This window comes from Elephantulus edwardii, unplaced genomic scaffold (assembly GCF_000299155.1).
Source record: "Elephantulus edwardii isolate Elephantulus edwardi_28Jun2011 unplaced genomic scaffold, EleEdw1.0 scaffold00049, whole genome shotgun sequence".
NCBI lineage: Eukaryota > Metazoa > Chordata > Mammalia > Macroscelidea > Macroscelididae > Elephantulus > Elephantulus edwardii.
In genome coordinates, this window is record NW_006399799.1 from 5251863 (window position 1) to 5265408 (window position 13546).

Genomic DNA, 13546 nt, shown 5'->3' on the forward strand with positions numbered 1-13546 from the left:
GAAAGTGGCACTGCTAACTCAAATGCAGAGCCTTTCTGCTGGTTCAGATTCACCAGTGGATGGCACCACTTTGGTGGTTTGAAGCCAACAGATGCTCCACCAGAGAAAGATGGGAAATTTCCTCTTGTGTAATTACAACCTCTGAAAACCCACTTGAGGGTCAGATATGGGTTGGTTGCAACTCAACAGCAATGAGTGTTGTTGAGTTTGAGTATAGACTAAAGTGCCCTTGACCTAAGCCATGGTATTTTCAATTCCTTTACATGCATGTGAAAGTTGGACAATGAGTAAGAAAGACTGAAGTGGCTTTTGTAAATAGTATTGGCTACACAAACCAACAATAACAACCACCACCAAACAAACAAATCTGCCTTGGAGGAAATATAATCTGGGGGCTCCTAAGCAGCAAGGATGGTGAAACTTCTCACATCCTTTGGGCATGTTATCAGGAGGTGTCAGTTCTTGGAAAAAGACATCAAGGTGGGAAATGGAGGGTTCAACAAACAAAAGTAAGACCTTTAATGAGACGGATTAACACAGTGACTGCAACAATGGGCTTGGGCATAGAAGAGATCATGAGGGATTGTGTAGGATAGGACAAAATATCAATCAGTTGTTCATAGGGTTGCTAAGAGCGGTAGTTGAGTTGTGGCACATAACAACAATAATAAGGTTTGAAAGGTCTAAATACAGTGTTCTTTGGTGAAAACATTCCTTTCTATATATGCTAAACATAATGAGTAGAACCTAAAATCTCAGACAATTTTTATGAGAGTCATTAGATGTAGTAGTAGGTGTTAAGGTGCCACCCCCAGTTATACTTGATATGTATTGTGCTTTTAAGAGAAAAGTATTATATAGTTGATTGTTGAATTAAAACCTCTATTGTACTCTGCCAAGCATCACTTCCACGTCACACGATATTATCATGTTACGGTTGCCACCGTAGCTGAGTCATCTGTCAGTAGTTCCATTGTCTATAAAGCTAAATAACATAATACCTGATACATGAATTTCAGGGCGATTTCCGTTCTCTTAGTCAAGGACAATGTGTGGGATGCTCTAACATTGCATAATTCATGTGATACGTTCTCAGGCAGTGGGTTTAGCTACACCATTATTTGTCAGAAAACTAAAAGTCTGGAGAACAAAAAGGCCAGAAAAGTAGAAGTACCAGAGATTGCACAACCACAGTAAAGCAGATATTTAGATGTCTGTCATTCATTCACCAGAGGCTCTCCCCATCAGCAGGTCAAGTGTCTGTAGTATGACCACCACTGACAAATGCCAAGGATGAGGAAATTACCAATGACGGCCAGTGCCAGCAAGCCCATTCATCATGAACATTCCAACAGTGAGCAAACAGCTGTTACAACTAAGATAGGCTAGCAGTAAGAAACAAGATCCATCCAGCTCCAGGAGCCAGGGTAGCACGCAAGGAGACAAGGGAAGATGAAAGGAATTTCTATTCCAGGAAACAAGCTAGAAGTAGATACTTTTTCAATGTCAATACAACAAAGAAATTGGTAGGATTGTTAGCATTAAAGAGCAAAAAGACCTTGCCCCTTTCTATCTACTTATTCACATACAACACATACAGTTTCATAAGGTGCTTGCTTTGTGCTAGGTACTGAATCTGTTCATGGCTTCAGAAAGCTCCCAAGTTTAGAAAAGGAATTGGGCTACATGAAGTGATGGGTCCTACAACAGAAGGTAATTGTAAGGAGCACAGAGGATGGTGAGAAAAGGCTTCATGAAATATTTGAGCCCGGTCTTGAAAGAGCAGAAGACTCCCAGGATAAAAAAATTAGGACAAAACAGAGGAGATTATATTAGCAGTGTGTTCAAGAGGCACCGAGCTGACCAGTGTGGCTAGAGCTTGTGGGGAAGTGGAGGTGGGAAGATAAAGTTGTCCCTTTTGTGAAATATCATTATTCCAAACCGTGTGAGTGTCATATATCCTGAGAGCCACATGGAGATAACTGAAGGGGCCCCCCAAAATTCCACACCTGAACAGAAAATAGGTATCCCTTAGTGGAGTACAAACTACATTACTGGTCCTGAGTCTCTTCTCTTTTTCTGAGGTCATATCATCTGTCCTAGTTCCTACAAGGCTTTGGAAATTTAGCCAGTTATTTGTACCTTGATGGATTAATAAATGTTGATAGTAATGTTGCCATTGTTTTGTGGTGAGAATAAAGTGAGACATTATGTGTACATGCTTTGAACAGTATCAGTAAATGCCTCAAAGCGTGAACACTGTTACTGGGGATCCATGTCCAGGCAGTACTAGAGGCCTCTGACCCACAGGAGTCATATAATTAATAAAAAATCAGATTAAAAAAAAAATCATTCCTCCAAACTGGCTCATCTCAAGAAAGAATGGTCTAGGAAGGTAGACCTCTTATTTTGACCTAGTTATTTTGTTCATCCATTTTTCTACTGCCTCTCTTAAGTAAAGTGCCACTTTTAAAAGTAAAATGCCGCTCTGGTTTATCAGGGAATTACTTTGTGTTCATGTTAGGTAAGAAATGTTCATCCCTTCATCCCCAATATTTCCTCAACTATAGATTCTTAAAATAAAGGGAAGGTACATAGGATCAAATATTTTAAAGCTTTTTTAAAAGTCCTGTAACTTTTTCTTTTTCTCCCCAAACAATATCTTTGTAGTACACCCAGTTTGAGACTTTCTCTCCTCCCTTTTAGTGCCTCTACCCGAAATAACTTCTGAGGGAGCCCTGAGGACGCTTTTGAAGTGTGATAGGGCACATTTGAAAATCTATTGCACATGAAACTAGATGAATTCAACTCATTGGAGGGGGGGGGAAATAGAAGCGGAGGAGTATTTTGGAACTTCTGGAAGAATAAAAAGTAGAGTTTTTGCCCAATGTATCGAAGTGGTAAATTCTCTCTTCCAATTGGAGACCAGAAAACCCAAATCTAAGATCCCGAAACTATTAGGGACTTTGGAGTCTAAAACAGATGGAGTGGGCTGAGTGGAGACGCTGAACTGAAGGACTGAGAGGAGGGAGTGGCTATTCCACCCGCTTCCTAGCAGCTGCCTCTATGGGCTCCATAATCCCCCTGCCCTTTCCCCTGCCCCTCTCGAAGGCCGCCTACCTCCCCTCCACCCATCCCATTCATCAGTAGGAGGGCACAGTATCAGCACAGCTTTTCAGGGCCTGACAGGTCCTTTCTGGGTGCCCCCCACATGTAACCACTTAACCTCCAGCACAAAGGGCCAAGTTGAATGGGCTTGGAGCCGGTGGCTCGTGCAAAGGGGGAGGCCTCAATAGGATTTGGGGAGCGGGGTGTATAAACCGCTCTGCTCTAGCAGCGCTCAATGGAAGAGCTGGAGTCGCGGCATGTGCCGTGGGGAGGAGCCCGGCAGCTGCATCCCGCCCCTGGACAATGATTTATTCATTCTCTTGGCACACAGAGAGAAGATGGGCTGGGGGAACTTGGCCCCACAAATCGCCCTCAGCTTCAGCTGATTCCCTGGGCAATCACCGTGATTCGAGTGTCCCCTCCCACTTGTAATTTATTGCTTAAAATCCGTCCTCCCCCTTTCCTGTGAGGAAGTGGAGTCCATTATGGGAAACCTTTAGCATCCCAAAGGTCAGACACACATGGCTGTTTGAATCAGCAGCGCTGGATCTCAATCTTAGGTTCTTCTCACATCCGTTTTACAGGCAGAGAAACTGATGCAAACAAAAAAACAAAAAAGCCAACACAGGTGGAAACAGCAGCAAAGGCTGTTAACAGAAGAATAGATAAACAGAATGTGATATATTCATATGATATCTACTTATAGCTATACGAAGTTCTGATGCATGTCATGACAACTGAAAACACCCCACTGAGCAGATTAAAAGGGCAAAAGGACAAATACTGTACTATATCATTTCTACGAAACAAGCAGGTATCTAGAAACCAAAGATTACTAGTGGTTACCAGGGATGAGAGGCAGGGGGAAAGTGAAAGGTTTGTGCTTACATTGTCATGTGCTGCTGTGTTAAAGTCAACTCATAGCTGACTCACTAGCAGGTTTTCAGAGGCAGAATATTTCACAGGAGGAAATGGCCAATCTTTCTCCTGTGGAGAAGCTGGTGGGCTTGAACCCTATGCCTTTGAATTGGCAGCACAAATCCTTACTCACTAGGCCACGAGCTGAATTTGTTAGTGGTGGATGCTGAGTTTGGTATCAGACAGAAAGAATGGTTGCACAACTTTAAGGCGGTAACCAATGTCACTGAATTACATATGCAGAAATTGTTGGAATTGGCATGTATATATTTTCATCAAAAATGAAAAACAAAACAAAACAAAACACAATGCAAGGCTTGTCTCTGCAATGTCTCAGGAGCGAAGAAGAGCTGAGAGGCCAATCAACCAGGAATTGGGAGACTTAGCCTTGAAATAACTGTCAGGTGGTGGGAATGCAGGAACTTGCTTTGATGGATGAGCTAACAAAAGGTATTGTTCTTGCTGTCCCTACTCCACTCCTCAGAGCCCCTTCTCTGGCCACATCTTTGGGCAAAATTTGAGGATTAGGGAATAAAATAATGACAACTCCAAAGACTAGCTAATGAAAAGCAATGCTGGCTGGGTTGATGTGTAGTTTCAAGAAGTTAAAGTGTGACAAACATTAATTTGTTTTTTGCCCCCTCACCTCCATACCTCAGCTCACCAGGGCTAGATTCCAAAAAAGAGAAAAACCATCATAATAAAGAAAAGAAAAAAAATCAATAACGTTGGCAGAACTGGGAGAGCCAGATTGAAGTGACCATCCAACTGGCCCCTGGGCTTTCTGGCCCCAACTCATAATTACCTTGTCACACAGGAAACAAATCTATTGTGGGTGGCAAGTGTGATAGGTGGGAGATGCTGGGTAACTGGGTTTTCCCAGCTAAGGAGAGAGGGGAAGAGGTCACAGTAATAAAGAATGACTGTTTTAAAGGGGAGCTCTGGTGGCCTAGTGGCAAGAAGTTGCACTGCAATCCCAGATAAGCGGTTCGAATCCACCAGATGCTCTGCCGGAGAAGGAGGGGCCATCTCCTCCTCTACCAGTCAGATCCGATTTGACGGTACAGAAAATAAAATAAAAATTTAAAAAAAAAAGAATGATTGTTTTACAACATTGAGGAGAGAGAGAAGGGGACTGACAAAATAAGTTCCAAAAAGTTTTCTTCTTTTAGATAGAACAGACATAACATGGAGGTGATTTTACCTAAAGAGAGCTGGTGGGAGAAGCCAGCCAGGGGAAAAAGAGCTTAAATCCACTGGGAAGCAGGTTGCTATGCTCTTGCTGCCCTCTGGTGGGCATAAAATACAGCATCAGCACCTCCAACGCCGGAAACAGACTGCAAGATTGTTGTTGAGTACCATCAAGTTTGCTGTCAGTATCCTCTTCAGAGTAGTGAAGAAGAGCAACAATGTCAATTGGGAGACTAAGGTGCACCTGATCCAGGCCATAGTCTTCGCAATTACGTGCTATGTGTCAGAGAGCTGGACAACGACTAGGATTGATAGAAGAATTGATGCCTTTGAGCTGTGGTGCTGGAGAAGAGTATTGAATATACCATAGACTGCCAGGAGAACAAATAGATGATGTATTCTAGAAAGAGTGTTGCAAGGAGTGGCCAGTCCTTGGAGAGGGGCATCATGCTTGGGAAGGTGGAGGGACAGTGCAAGAGAAGAAGACTCTTGATGAGATGGACTGAGTCAGTGACCAGGGTAATATGTGTGTGTGTGTGCGTGTGTGTGTGTGTGAATGAAGTTGGCACAGGATAGAGCAGGGCTCAGAGCTATTGTACATAGGTTCACACTGAATAGCAAGTGACTCGACGGCACATAACAGCCACCACCACCACCACTATCAAGTTGGAACTGACCCATAGCTGACCCTCCAGGAGCTCCCTGAGCTCACAAGGTTGTTGTAGGTGCCAACAAGCTGAGCCTATGAATAGAGCAAAACCTTGCCCTACCCTGCTTCCTTCTCATGGTCTCTGCATGCTTGAGCCCACTGTTACAATCACTGGGTCAATCCATGTTGTTGAGGGTCTCCTCTTTCTTTGACTCTTCACTTTTCCCAACATGATGTCTTTTTTCAAGGATAAGAAGGCTCCTCCTGACAACATGTTCCACGTATGTGAGACAAAAAGTCTCATTATCTCTGCCTCTAAGGCACATCCTTGTACTTCCTTCAGGACAGATTTGTTTGTTCTTTTGGCATGGTTTGTTCAATACTCTTCACCAACACTGCAATTACAAGGCATCAATTCTTCTTATTCATTGTCAAACTTTCAGATACATAGGAAACCAGTGAAAATGCCATGGTTTGGGTCAAGTGCACCTTAGTCTTTACATTGTCATCAATGCTTTTTAGCATTTTGGAGAGGTTCCTGATAGGTTTCCTCAGTGGAATCTTCTGACTGCTGTTAACTTGACTGTTGATTGTAAAGCCAAGTAAAATCAATTAGATGCCAGTTTGTCCAGTAGTGAAGATTTTTGGTTGGTTGGTTTTGTTTTATTTTTATGTTGAGATGTAATCCATATTGAATGCTGTAGTCTTTGATCTTCTTCAGCAAGATCTCTTGACTGCAAGATAGTCAGATTCTCTTCTTCCCTGTTTTTAAAGTCCTGGACACCATATGTGACACACTCTCAGGCTGGATTTCCCAGAAAGATGATTCTGAGATAGTATTTTGTGTAGTGCTCTTGGGAGAGACATCTATAGAAAACAGAGAGAGAGGAGGGAGGAGTGCACAGAGAAAGAGAAATTGAGCTGCAATCTCTGAAACTAGAATGACCTTTAGACTTGTCCCACATGGAGCTAAGATGGCCAGGCCTTTCTGCTCCTGCAGTCTTTGAGGAAGTTAGACAAAAGATGAACTTAGCATCAGGACTGGAGGAAGACTCTAGTAATTTGTGATGTGCAAGTGACATAACTTGCTTGCTCGGCTTAAAGAGGACTTGAAACATCTACTGATGAAAATCAAAGACTATATAACCTTCAGAATGGATTACAGATGAATATAAAAAAATCCTCACAACTATACCAATAAAAAGCATGATAAATGGAGAAAAGAAATGTCAAGGATTTAATTTTCTCTTTATCCACAACCAATACCCACAGAAGTAGCAGTCAAGATAGCAAATGAAAAAAAAAGATAGCAAATGACATACTGCATTGGGTAAATCTGCTGCACAATATCTCTTTAAAAGTATTGAAAGGCTAAGATATCACCCTGAGGACTAAGGTGGGTAAAACTCAACACACTGTACTTTCAATCAGCTCATATGAATGTGGAAGCTGGACAATGAATGCCTAAGGAAGGACAAAGGAGCAGCATCACCTTTGAATTAAGGTGTTAGTGAAGAATAGTGGCTACATCGTGAACTGTTAAAAGAACTTATCTAAGAAAAAAAATACAGCTAGAATGCTCACATATATAGGATATGCTATCAGGAGAGTCCAGTTCCTGGAGAAGGATGCCACACTTGGTAAAGTAGATGGTCAATGATTAAGAGGGAGGTAGGTCATCAAGAGGGACTGAAACAGTGGCTACAACAATGGGCTCAAATACAGTAGCAATTGGGTAGGTGGTACAGGATCTGTTCTTCTACTTAAGGTGACTGTGAGTCAGAATCAACTCCAAGGCGCCTAACAAGAAGTCTTTGGATGAGAGCCAGGCTAAACAGGCACATGCCTCTGGGCAAAGTACTCTCTGCAGCTAAGGCAATTCCTGAAGGGGTTGACCACTGGAGGCTGCCAGCAGGGAAGATGACTCTCCTGGCAGCTTGGTCAACAAGTCCTTCATCCAGAGAGGAGAATTAAGTGACATACAACTGTGTCTAACTCATGCACCACGTTGTTGTTGTTATTTTCCTTTGAGCTGGGTCTGATTCATGGTGATCCATGCATAACAGAATAAAGCATAGCTCAGTTCTGCACCATTGTCATCAGCATTGGTATGCTGGAGTCCCTTATTAGGGGCATTGTATGAATCCATTTCATTGAAGCTTTCTCTTGTTTTCATTAAACACGTGTTAAATGAATGGCAAAGTTAAACCTGGCCTCAAATCCCAGACTCCAAATTCATTGTAAGTGCCTCCAAACTTCAGTTCCTTGATCCTTGCAAATAATCCTCTAATCCTTGCAAATGGTCAGGGAAGACTTAATACATGAATTTGTTCGCTCAGCAAGTATTCAGATTTATATAATGCAGATACTTTACAAATGTTTTTTTTTTGTTTAATCTTCACAACTGTGGAGCTAGTATTAACACAGATTATTCAAAAGAGATCAAGTTGTTCAGTGGCTTAACAGCCCAATGACACTTTACAAGATGACACTCACAATGGGGTAACTGCTTTGCTGCTGCCAAGGATCTTTCAGGCCAGAAAGGTTCTTGGCTCTTGTTCAGTGTGTGTATGTAAAAGGATGGCTCTGTTTCCAGTCAGAAAATTTCCTCTCTTGCAGCCAAGAGTTCTGCCTTCAGATTCTCCTGCTTCAATACCTTCCTAATAATGTTGTTTGGAGGAAGCAGAACCACAGGTGTTGACAATTCTTAGTCATAGCTATAAACGGAGCCACTTTCCCAGGAGTGGTCTGGGATAGTGCCTTCCTTACATATTTTATTGCTAAACCAAAACCAAACCCGCTGCAGTCAATTCCGACTCTTTGTAAGCCCATGTGCCAGAAAAAAGCAGCACATCACTTGGAGTCTGGGTTTTGAGGCCAGATCTAACCTTGCCATTCATTTAACACATGTTTAATGAAGACAAGACAAAGCTTCAATGAGATGGATTCAGCGTTCCGAACAATGGACTCAAACATACTAATTGTTGAAGACTGGGCAGAACTGAACTATGCTGTATTCTGTTATCTATGGATCACCAAGGTGTTCTTGGCTGTTCTCTTTACTGAAGGTAGCCTTAATCACCAATGTCGACAATTAGAACATCAGAAGGCTAGATGAGATAGTAAGATCTTCCTTAATGTCTAGCTTACCTATCTGCTACAATTACTCTGAGATAATAATACTGAAGGGACAAGAGACAAAGATTTTTGCTCTAGAAACCCTTCTGCTCACTTTGTGGAAGAGAGTGAGAGCTGGAGAAAGCTGTCAGCTGCTGTTCTAAGGCACTGAAACATGTTCATCTTTGGCCAATTAAAACTCAGCACTCCCAGCCTCCAAATGAGAAAAGCTTCAGTTTTCCTCATTTATTCCAATGAAAAATGCCTTGAAGAGGGAGTTTATAGGTCATAGAGCAATTTATGGTTCTGATTATAGAAAAATAAAGCTCCCTCCACCCTCTTTATCGCCAACACACACATGCACCTTCTCTCTTGGCCCCCAGAACCTAATTTTTCACATTTGGAAAACCCAGATGATTTTTGCCTGGGTCCATCTGGTTTTCCAAATAACCTGTCTTTTTGATAAATAACGTAAGTTAAATTAGACAAGACAAAGAGAAGGGCTGGTAGTCAGCTTTCCTGCCCCCCCCATCATTGTTTGAAAATGGGGGCTGAAAAATCTAAACTATGACTCAGATTCCAAGCCCAGCCCCATCACTTTCTACCCTTCCACCCTGCCCATTGACATCCCAGCCTGAAGCTGGGAACTGTCTCCTTACTCTTACTTCTAGCCTCCTAGACATCAAGCATCCGGCAGACATGATAATCTAAAATGAAGGAAAAGAACCCAGGCATCCAGTCCCATAGTTTCTTTCCTCCAATCTCCCTCAGGCTTGTAGCTATTTCAAATCCCTTTTCCCATTATGATTCCACCACAGGGAAGAACTAAATCAATAAGCTGAAAATGAAAAACCTTTCAGGTGAGAGAAGAGAGGACAGAAAGAGGGGATGGGAAGGATGTGGATAATACAGAACAAGACACAATGACTAGAGACAGAGAGATAGGACACCTGGGTCTCAAGAGGTAAAATCAAAATCTGAAGGCACATAAAACCATGTCTATTTCCCTAGATCATTGTGAAAGCCCAGGAACACAGTAGATCTCTATTCCTCCTCCATCACAAACACCAGTACATAGTCAGCCTGCTGGCTGCTGTAATAAGCTTGTAGGCTGGTGGGTATTGGAGTTTCGTTAAGCTTTGGCCTCTCCTTCCCACTGGGCCTAGGAATAATGAAGTATTATTACAATGAGCTAGCCAGCATAGCACAACCTTTTGCATATGCACAATTATGTCACATTAATTTATACTTTTGATTCTAACTGTAATTTTCTGAGCTAAACCAAACCATTTCACATTAGCCTTATTTTTCAGTTGAGGAAAAATAAGATGTAAAGAATGACTCACTCAAAGTCATGCCACTTAAAAGTTGTAGATCAAGGTCTCAAGGACTCCCATAGCAACCACTCTATTCTACCTCACGTTAGAAAACAATCCAGCTCAAAGCTTTTCACCATTAGCTCTTTCAGGCCTATTAGTACTCTTTGCTCAATAAATATTTATTGAACAAATTATATGCGAGGTAATGTACTACTAAAGGCACACATTAACAAACAAAACCCAACAAAAGCAAAACAAACATGGTCTCTGTTGTCATATAGTCTAATGAGGAAGTCAGACCTAAACAAACACTAAGATGTCAAATTATAATCTAATTAAGAAACTATACAATCCTGGCTTTCTTGGTGCTCAAGGAAATTATATTTCAGCTGACATTTGGGGAATTATACTTTAGCTAAAGAGAAAAAGGAAAAAGATTTGAGAAAAGGACATTCAGAAAGAGAAGGATGCTTTGGAAGTCCCCAAGGATGAGTGTAATGATAAAAGGGAAGATGATGGATAGGTGAGAAGAGGAATCTCAGAATACATAACTGTGCTTATGTAAAACCTGTATCTAGGCCAAGAAATGTTGTCTGAACAGAGCAATTAAGAAAAGTAGGTGTCAAGGGGAGCTCTGGTGGCCTAGTAGCAAGGAGCTGCAACTACAATCCCAGAGGCGTACGGTTCAAATCCACCAGATGCTCTGCCGGGGAAGGAGGGGCAGTCTCCTCCTGTACCAGTCAGATCTGATTTGACGGTACACTTACACAAAAATAATAAAATAAAATAAAAAAAATTTTTTTAAAAAAAGAAAAGTAGGTGTCAGAGTTGTATCCTTTCCCCATACCTACTTAATTTGTATGCTGAACAAATAACTTGAGATGCTGGATTCTATGAAGAAGAGTGTGTGGTATCAGAATTGGAGGAAGACTCATCGACAATCTGCATTGTGCAGATGACACCACCTTATTTGCTAAAAGTGAGGACTTGAAGCATTTGAGGCAGAATATCAAAGACTACAAGCCTTTAATATGGATTACATCTCAACTATCTAGAAAAAAAATTCTCTCCATTGGACTTGATAGGTAACATCATGATAGATGGAGAAAGAATTTAAATTGTCAATATTTTAATCTTGTTTGGATCCACACTTGATATCAGCAGTCAGGAGATCATTGTATTGGGAAAGACTGAAGTCAGGGATATCCCCAAATTATTGAGGAGCAATGATGTTAGTTTGAGGACTCAAGTGTGCATGACTCAGGCCATGATCTTGTCAATCATTTGCTATGCATCTGGAAGCTGAACAATTCATAAGGATGTCAGGAGGAGAACTGATGCTTTCAAGCTGTGGTGTTGGAGAAGAGCACGAAATATGAACTGCCAAAAGAACAGATGTCTCTGGAGGAAGCACAGCAAGAATGCTTAGAGGAAAAGATGACAAAGCTTCACCTAATATACTTTGGGCATATTGTTAGGAGCCGCTATTCCTTGGAAAGAGACATAATGCTTGGAAAGGTGGAGGGATACCACAGAAAGACCCATAACGAGATGGACTGACACAGTGATTGAGGATGGCACAGGATAAACAGGGTTCAGATCTGTTGTTTATAAAGTTGGTATGAGTCATACCCAACTCAATGCACCTAACAACAATGCATAGGGGAGAGAAGGTAGGGGTACAGCACACAGGGTCTTAGAGGCCAGGAGTTCAGATGGATTTTTGAGTGCAATTGAAGACTTTGAAAGATTTTAAGAAGGGAGTGGCATCCCCAACTGATAATTTTTTTAAGAAAACCAGCCTTTTCCAAGGGGGACAAGTGAACTGAAGGTCAGTTCAAGCTCCAAACCCCCGAAGTGGCCAGAGAAGGACCTCTTGGAGGGAGAAGGCCCTCAGCCTGGGAACCTGGGAGCAGTTTGTGTAGCAGAGGGATTTCGTGGGAGGAGGGGCTAGATCGACCAGTCTACTCTTGATCATTAGATTGGTATGAGTGGGTCATTTCTATTTGCAGTGGGTTGGCATGATTAATTAACAATCTGCTTCTTGGGGGGCATCAAAGAATAACACAGGGCCCCAAGAAAAGGTTATTCAGTTGGATTCTGAACCACAATCAGGAAATAGCCTTTATCTGATGCAACCATAATTAAGATTTTTCTTGGAGCTAATTCTAAAGGTGAGGTCATTCTGGGTGTCACTTTATTGCACCATGCTCCATGCCTTCAAGAAGTTGTGGATGAGCTTGGTGTACTGTATGGCAGTGTAACTGTCCATGGTGCTTTTGATGGGAATGTCTTAGGTGTTCACCATGATGATTCCATGCACGCCCTTCTGGCTCTGTAGTTGCTTCAAGGTCTTTTCTACTTTTGCCTTCTCTGACTAGTTGAATAGCTCTGTTGTGCTAGCACTCAGCTCAATCTCAGTCTCAAATTTATTCTTAAAAGTCATACTTTATCTGGTGGCCTAGTGGCAAGAAAGAAGCTACATTGCAGTCCCAGAGGTATGCAGTTTGAATCCACCAGATGCTCTGCTGGAGAAGGAGGGACAATCTCCTCCTGTACTAGTCAGATCCAATTTGCCGGTACACACACAAAATAATAAAAAAGAAAAAAAAATTTAAAAAGTCATACTTTAGTTCCAGTGCACAGAATGGCTATAAGGGAAACAAGGGCAGAAACGGTGAGAGCAGTTAGGTTACGCACTTTCCAGGAAAGAAGTGATGAAATCTTGAACTAGAAAATTAGTTGGATCTGGAGTTGGAAATGTGCTGATTTAAGATATATGTTCGAAACAGAATAACAGAGGCTGTTTGATTTGAGGACTAAGGAAGAGATGTTCAGAATCAGGTTTCCAGCCTGAGTGACTGGGTATATGGAGGTAAGTGAAAAGTTACTGAAATGAGAAATATGGGAGGAGGAAGGAACAGCTTTTAGGGAAGATAAAATTTTTAGAGATGCTTACGGAATAATGGACCATGAAGAATGGTCCACAAAAGACGACATGATTGTGATACTGGAAATTTCTTACGTTTGCATTTGATGTGTTTATATGCATTTTCCAACTTATACCTCATGTTGTTGTTGTTGTTATGTGCCGTCGAGTCGTTTGCAACTCACAGCGACACTATGTACAACAGCCCTAAACCCTGCTCTATCCTGTGCCAATCGCACTACCTCTGACACACCCATCCCGATTACCCCAGTCACTGAATCAATCCATCTCATAGAGGGTTTTCCCCTCTTGCAC